The 8367-nt window shown below is 42.0% G+C and overlaps 1 pseudogene; it reads right to left on the bottom strand.

Moving 5' to 3' along the window:
• LOC109757749 (uncharacterized membrane protein At1g16860-like) lies at positions 1-4092 on the bottom strand (annotated as a pseudogene).
• Between the last annotated feature and the right edge of the window lie 4275 nt (positions 4093-8367).

Genomic DNA, 8367 nt, shown 5'->3' with positions numbered 1-8367 from the left:
TTTAGCAGCAGTGCAAGAAAACGATCCTAAATAACATATATTAGACCCACTTTAACAAGTCTTCAAACAGCCCAAATGCCACCATATTACACGTCTTAAGAGCTCATAACGAAAAACGAGCAAAAGAGGACGTAATACATTGAAAACACAGATTACCCAGCCATACTCGATCTTCACTGGCCATAATCACACGTAACGTTTGTACATTTTCGCAGTTCTAGTAGAACCAAGCAAACCCAACCCAAGGTCAAATATTCGACGGGCCAACATTCCCTCTTCACCAGCAGCTATCTCACATCACTTGGCTTGCTATACTGGTATGACATCCATGTCTGAAGTATCTTCACATCTCAAGACTAGTCCATCAAGCTTCGATGGGAATAAGCACTTCCCCCACAGGCAACCAGATGAGACAGGCTCCGATGGAGGTACTATCATCAACATGCTCCCGCTCTTTTGAACAACCCCCATCACACTCACAGTGTTGCCTTCCTTGATGTATCTGCAGGTATAAGATAGAGTAAATCATAATGAGTCACTAATATCTTTTGGTATACAGGTGGAAAGCAACATAAAGAAAATAATACCCTTCTTTTAGACGCATTTTCCGACCATCACTTGAGAGGTTCCTTTCTCGTAGCCATCTTAGAAATTCAGGAGACATGTCCTTGTTGTCAGGATTGATGTCAATTACTACCGGTTCATCGACATATGGTGTCACCCGTGCGCCACTTCCTGTTCTCACCAATGCTCGAAGCCCAGATTGAAAATCTGAAATATAGAAATCGACCGCAAAGCGCTGCAATAGTTACAGGTGAAATGTCAAGGCCAGTTAGGAAGAAAAAAATATAATTGGATTAGTAACATTTTTCAAACACATCTTTATCTATATCTATATCTATACCAATATAAAAAGACCCAAAGGGGCAGATCCAATTAATCTCGGCCATCAAATCATGTCAATCCAACGACCTAGACTGCTTCAATGTCGAGCGCTCAACACGTTTAGCGTGCAGTTAATTTCATGCCAAAAATAGTGCTAATCACATAATAACACACAAATAATATCCTACTTAATATCCGCATGCACTTAATATACTTCCAAATTAACGTGCATTGCACGTACACATTGACTAGTACTGGAAAGTAATTCATTGTATCAATTTATTTTAAACATCATTTTTCTAGGTGCTTATGAAAAAACAAAACTCACCTCTGCTGTCTGTAAACCCCAGGTAAACCGGCGATGCTTGGGGTTTGCAGTTTTTGAATCCCAGCCCCTATACTCATACAGCCTAGTTGAAGTGTACACACATCTTGGAATCCTTTGAAATAAGGACTCCAGTGGGAAACTTCCACACGTAACAACCTGCGATGTTTGGCATACTGATCATTACTAAATGGTAAGTAACTGATAACGCAACAAGTTTTCTCAGAACAGAAAAGAATATGTTGTCAACCTGTAGATTAACATATGCAATCTCCAAAAAACTGAAAAGGAGTTTATGCGACATGTGGAACTACGTGATTATAAGAATCCAATTATAACTACCATGCAAATTCTACCATGAATAGTAAACCAAAATACCGAAATTTGCTGATATATTGATGTATTATGTGCTGGTATACAGGTCCAAAGCACATGTGGCGGAAAGGAACATGAAAGGTAAGTAACTTGGAATCTGATGGTACATGTGTATTCATAGACCAAAACAAGAATCATGTAACAGTAATACTCAACTATGTCCAGCTTAGTCTCATTAGCGCACATTGCAACAGAACGATCATGAATACTGACACTAAACAGCAATTTATCAGAGTGAAGAGAACGACAATAAACCCAACAAGATCAGAAGCATTTCACATACCCCTGTAACCTTCACATACTCTCCATCTTTTGCAGTTCTGAGATCAGTATCAGGATAGCTATTGACAAACCCGAGCACGCCTCTCCTGCCCCTGAAAACATTCCAAGACAAAAGTGCGGCAACAGAACCAATCATTGCAACAACAACAATCAGCACAACCACATTGTGAACAACAAAAGAATGAAGAGACCTATTGCAAACCCCGACAGCAAGAATGTGATCACTGACCAGAGTACCAACTTCGAAATGCTTCCCTTAACTGAGAAACCACTTTCGGTGGTGAGAGTAGTAACAGCCTGGTTGTGAGCAAGTGATGCAGCCTGCACCTTCATTGATGCAGCGGAATCAAGAGATCCAGATACTTTTCTTCTTGGAGCACCAGACGAATTCAGTGGCCCGGAAGAATGAGGGCCAGATGTGATAAGCCCAGTTGTAGGAAGCACTGGAGGTAGAGGGCCAGAATTCTGGCGAGCCATTGGGGTCACACCTCCAGACTGGGGACCAGATGACCACTTTGCTTGTTCCCGATGCTTATTGAATGGTCCGGAGTTAGATTTTGCTCTTGCTGATCCTCCGGCACCAGGAACTGAAGATGAAAGAGAACCAGAGTAGTTTGACCGGCCACCAGCATTAGAGACAGGTCCAGAGTTGGAAGCAACACCCCCAAATAAAGTATTACTCGAAGGGGCATTGCCCAGAGGACCAGATTTTCTGGACTTGTCAGCATGGAGGTCAAACATCTTCCCAAACTCTCCAGATTTCTTCAAGTCACCATGAGTGTATGGCATCACATTGGAGCAAATGGTTGGGGCTTTCTCCTTAGGTTGCTCAGGTCGGCCAGATACATACAGGCCATTGCTCAGCTGATGTGATGGAAATCTAGAACCCATGTTTTGAGCCACCAGAATCAATAATGTATTATTATTCAACCAGCTCTAGTTTAATCAATCGAGGTCAATTTGGGTCTCGATGTGCACAGCCATCCTTCTCATAGTACAACCTACACCTTGCATCAGCACCTGAAAAAGGAGATGACAAATATATATTAAAAAAAACGATGGGTGTGAGGTACATTTTCGCATTATGTGAGCAAGAGAAAATTACGTTAGAACAAATAGAATGCAAATGAAGAAAAATCAATGATGGCGAGAACCACAATAACACTGATCAAGAATATCGACGGGATTTAAAATGAGAGACACAATAGTAAACCATAGTGGTTTAACTATAGTAGATCATGAGCTAATTACAAAATTGATGCATGGGACAACACAATGAAAACATACTAGAACAAGAACCAACTCTTCAAAGAAAATCTAGTGTATCTATCATACATTTGTTTTTCCACGTTGAAGTTTATCATGGAGAGCAAATAGAGTTGTTTTGCATTTTTTTTTTGGTGTCTGACAAATTCGAAAGAGGTAGTATTAGTTCTCTCTCGTCGTGTAATTGTTTTGTTTTTGGAAAATCGTCCCAGGTAATGACAGTTGATTAGATGGCACCAACCCAGTGGCGGAGGATGACCAAAGCGGAGGGGGCCAGTTATTAGATATAAAAACACACAATATGCATGCAAAAAAGCCATATCTCTTTTATCATCCGCAATAAAACGATCCAACTGAAGCTCCAACCCACATCTCTCTTATTATCAATCAATACAAGTTTGTGACCAAGTCTAGGCATCAACTAATGCATCAAAGTCTGTACTGTAACTCGTAAATTTTGAGTGATGAATTTCAGATACTTATAACTCATCGATTAGAAGGGCCGGCAGTCTAAGCAATAACCTGTAACCAGGGAGCAGGCGTCGGCGGCGTGCTAGCGTGCAGTACGGCGTGGGTGTGCGGTACCGATCGAAGAGACGGCGAGGAGCAGGTCCAGTGCGTCAGCGGCGGGTGCACGGGCCGCCGCCTCCCGGCGTCGGTGGCGTGCGGCTCCAACCTAGAAAAAGGGAATTGAGGAGGAGGTCAGAGGAACCGACGAGTGCGTGGTCGTTGGTCGCTCAAATCAGGTCGGCAGACGGCAGGTCGCCATGTCCATGGGGAATTGGAGATGGAGGCTGAAGGAGTCGAGGCTCGGGGAATTACGGGGACGGAGGCCGGACGCGATCGATTTGAAGGAAACGGCAGGATCGGCGGCGGCGGCGCAGCCGGGCGTTACGTCCACTGCAGTGGCTGCGGCTGCGGAAGAAGGAGGTGGGGGTGGCTGAGAGAGAAGATGGGCCAAGGCCCAGGTGGAAGAGAAGAGAAAGAAAGGAGGATGGGCTGCAGCCCGTGGATAGGGAGAGATGCTGGGCCGCGGAATTCAGCCCAGTTCAGTTCGGAACGTTTTTTCCTCCAAATAACAAAAGTGAAGAAATGTTTTAGAAAGAAAGGGCAGAAATTGCAATTTTTTCTCTGAAAGTGGTTTTGAATTTTCTGTATTGGCATAATCAGAATAATCCCTCTGTTCCATAATGCAGTGTCTACATCCTTTTTGAAAAGTCGAACTTTACAAAATTTGATCAAGTTTTTAGAAAAAATATTTACATCTAGAATATGAAATACATATCATTAAATACACCATGACACGTAATTTCATCTCTACTACTCCCTCCGATCCAAACTATTTGTCGCTCTAGTGGATATATTTATCACTGGAATACATCTAGATACATCTATGGGTTGAGGACATGTCAACCGTTGCCGTGCTTGTTGTGCCAGCACATTTGCTGAGCCAGAGATTTAATGGAATTGTGGTGTCCCATCTTAGAAGAACAGGTCCATCCCATTGGACGCAAAATTTGGCACATATATCATTCGTCTAAGGTAAGAATTAAATATAATACAACCTGAATACGTTGTCTCTTGATGTGCTTGGTTCTCTTGTGAAATCTGGATTTCTTCGCCAAGGCAATTGCACCAGTATTGTCACAAAAGATTTTCATTGGACCCGATGCACTAGGTATGACACCTAGATCGGATATGAACTCCTTCATCCAGACTCCTTCATTTGCTGCTTCCGAAGCAGCTATGTATTCCGCCTCACACGTAGATCCCGCCACGACGCTTTGTTTAGAACTGCACCAACTGACAGCTCCACCGTTTAATGTAAACACGTATCCGGTTTGCGATTTAGAATCGTCCGGATCTGTGTCAAAGCTTGCATCAACGTAACCATTTACGATGAGCTCTTTGTCACCTCCATAAACGAGAAACATATCCTTAGTCCTTTTCAGGTATTTCAGGATGTTCTTGACCGCTGTCCAGTGATCCACTCCTGGATTACTTTGGTACCTCCCTGCTAGACTTATAGCAAGGCACACATCAGGTCTGGTACACAGCATTGCATACATTAGAGCCTATGGCTGAAGCATAGGGAACATCTTTCATCTCCTCTCTATCTTCTGCAGTGGTCGGGCATTGAGTCTTACTCAACTTCACACCTTGTAACACATGCAAGAACCCTTTCTTTGCTTGATCCATTTTGAACTTCTTCAAAACTTTGTCAAGGTATGTGCTTTGTGAAAGTCCAATTAAGCGTCTTGATCTATCTCTATAGATCTTGATGCCCAATATATACGCAGCTTCACCGAGGTCTTTCATTGAAAAACTCTTATTCAAGTATCCCTTTATGCTATCCAGAAATTCTATATCATTTCCAATCAGCAATATGTCATCCACATATAATATCAGAAATGCTACAGAGCTCCCACTCACTTTCTTGTAAATATAGGCTTCTCCAAAAGTCTGTACAAAACCAAATGCTTTGATCACACTATCAAAGCGTTTATTCCAACTCCGAGAGGCTTGCACCAGTCCATAAATGGATCGCTGGAGCTTGCACACTTTGTTAGCTCCCTTTGGATCAACAAAACCTTCCGGTTGCATCATATACAACTCTTCTTCCAGAAATCCATTCAGGAATGCAGTTTTGACATCCATTTGCCAAATTTCATAATCATAAAATGCGGCAATTGCTAACATGATTCGGACAGACTTAAGCATCGCTACGGGTGAGAAGGTCTCATCGTAGTCAATCCCTTGAACTTGTCGAAAACCTTTTGCAACAAGTCGAGCTTTATAGACAGTAACATTACTGTCAGCGTCAGTCTTCTTCTTGAAGATCCATTTATTCTCAATTGCTTGCCGATCATCGGGCAAGTCAACCAAAGTCCACACTTTGTTCTCATACATGGATCCCATCTCAGATTTCATGGCCTCAAGCCATTTCGCGGAATCTGGGCTCACCATCGCTTCTTCATAGTTCGTAGGTTCGTCATGGTCCAGTAACATAACTTCCAGAACAGGATTACCATACCACTCTGGTGCGGATCTTACTCTGGTTGACCTACGAGGTTCAGTAATAACTTGATCTGAAGTTTCATGATCATCATCATTAACTTCCTCACTAATTGGTGTAGGTGTCGCAGAAACCGATTTCTGCGATGAACTACTTTCCAATAAGGGAGCAGGTACAGTTACCTCATCAAGTTCTACTTTCCTCCCACTCACTTCTTTCGAGAGAAACTCCTTCTCCAGAAAAATTCCGAATTTAGCAACAAAAGTTTTTCCTTAGGATCTGTGATAGAAGGTGTACCCAACAGCCTCCTTTGTGTATCCTATGAAGACACATTTCTCCGATTTGGGTTCGAGCTTATCAGGTTGAAGCTTTTTCACATAAGCATCGCAGCCCCGAACTTTAAGAAACGACAACTTTGGTTTCTTGCCAAACCACAGTTCATAAGGCGTCGTCTCAACGGATTTTGATGGTGCCCTATTTAACGTGAATGCGGCCGTCTCTAAAGCATAACCCCAAAACGATAGCGGTAAATCAGTAAGAGACATCATAGATCGCACCATATCTAGTAGAGTACGATTACGACGTTCGGACACACCTTTACGCTATGGTGTTCCGGGTGGCGTGAGTTGCAAAACTATTCCGCATTGTTTCAAATGAAGACCAAACTCATAACTCAAATATTCTCCTCCACGATCAGATCGTAGAAACTTTATTTTCTTGTTACGATGATTTTCAACTTCACTCTGAAATTCTTTGAACTTTTCAAATGTTTCAGACTTATGTTTCATTAAGTAGATATACCCATATCTGCTCAAATCATCTGTGAAGGTGAGAAAATAACGATATCCGCCACGAGCCTCAATATTCATCGGACCAAATACATCTGTATGTATGATTTCCAACAAATCTGTTGCTCTCTCCATAGTTCCGGAGAACGGCGTTTTAGTCATCTTGCCCATGAGGCACGGTTCGCAAGTACCAAGTGGTTCCAAAAGCCCATCAGCATGGAGTTTCTTCATGCGCTTTACACCAATATGACTTAAACGGCAGTGCCACAAATAAGTTGCACTATCATTATTAACTTTGCATCTTTTGGCTTCAATATTATGAATATGTGTATCACTTACGATCGAGATCCAACGAACCATTTTCATTGGGTGTGTAACCATATAAGGTTTTATTCATGTAAACAGAACAACAATTATTCTCTAACTTAAATGAATAACCGTATTGCAATAAACATGATCAAATCATATTCATGCTCAACGCAAACACCAAATAACACTTATTTAGGTTCAACACTAATCCCGAAAGTATAGGGAGTGTGCGATGATGATCATATCAATCTTGGAACCACTTCCAATACACATCGTCACTTCATCCTTAACTAGTTTCTGTTCATTATGTAACTCCTGTTTCGAGTTACTACTCTTTAGCAACTGAACCAGTATCAAGTACCGAGGGGTTGCTATAAACACTAGTAAAGTACACATCAATAACATGTATATCAAATATACTTTTGTTCACTTTGCCATCCTTCTTATCCACCAATTGTTTGGGGTAGTACCGCTTCCAGTGACCAGTCCTTTTTGCAGTAGAACCACTCAGTATCAGGCTTTGGTCCAAACTTGGGCTTCTTCACTTGAGCAGCAACTTGCTTGCCGTTCTTCTTGAAGTTCCCCTTCTTTCCCTTTGCCCTTTTCTTGAAACTAGTGACCTTGTTAACCATCAACACTTGATGCTCTTTTCTTGATTTCTACCTTCGCCGATATCAACATCGCGAAGAGCTCGGGAATTACTTTTGTCATCCCTTGCATATTATAGTTCATCACGAAGTTCTACTAACTTGGTGATGGTGACTGGAGAATTCTGTCAAATCACTATTTTATCTGGAAGATTAACTCCCACTTGATTCAAGCGATTGTAGTACCCAGACAATCTGAGCATATGCTCACTGCTTGAGCTATTCTCCTCCATCTTTTAGCTATAGAACTTGTTGGAGACTTCATATCTCTCAACTCGGGTATTTGCTTGAAATATTAACTTCAACTCCTGGAACATCTCATATGGTCCATGACGTTCAAAACGTCTTTGAAGTCCCGATTCTAAGCCATTAAGCATGGTGCACTAAAATATTAAGTAGTCGTCATATTGAGCTAGCCAAACGTTCATAACGTCTGCATTTGCTCATGCAATAGGTCTGTCACCTAGCGGTGCA

Source organism: Aegilops tauschii, chromosome 2 (genome assembly GCF_002575655.3).
Source record: "Aegilops tauschii subsp. strangulata cultivar AL8/78 chromosome 2, Aet v6.0, whole genome shotgun sequence".
Taxonomy (NCBI): Eukaryota; Viridiplantae; Streptophyta; class Magnoliopsida; order Poales; family Poaceae; genus Aegilops; species Aegilops tauschii.
The sequence above is the reverse complement of the archived record's forward strand: the minus strand, read 5'-3'. Positions and strand labels throughout refer to the sequence as shown.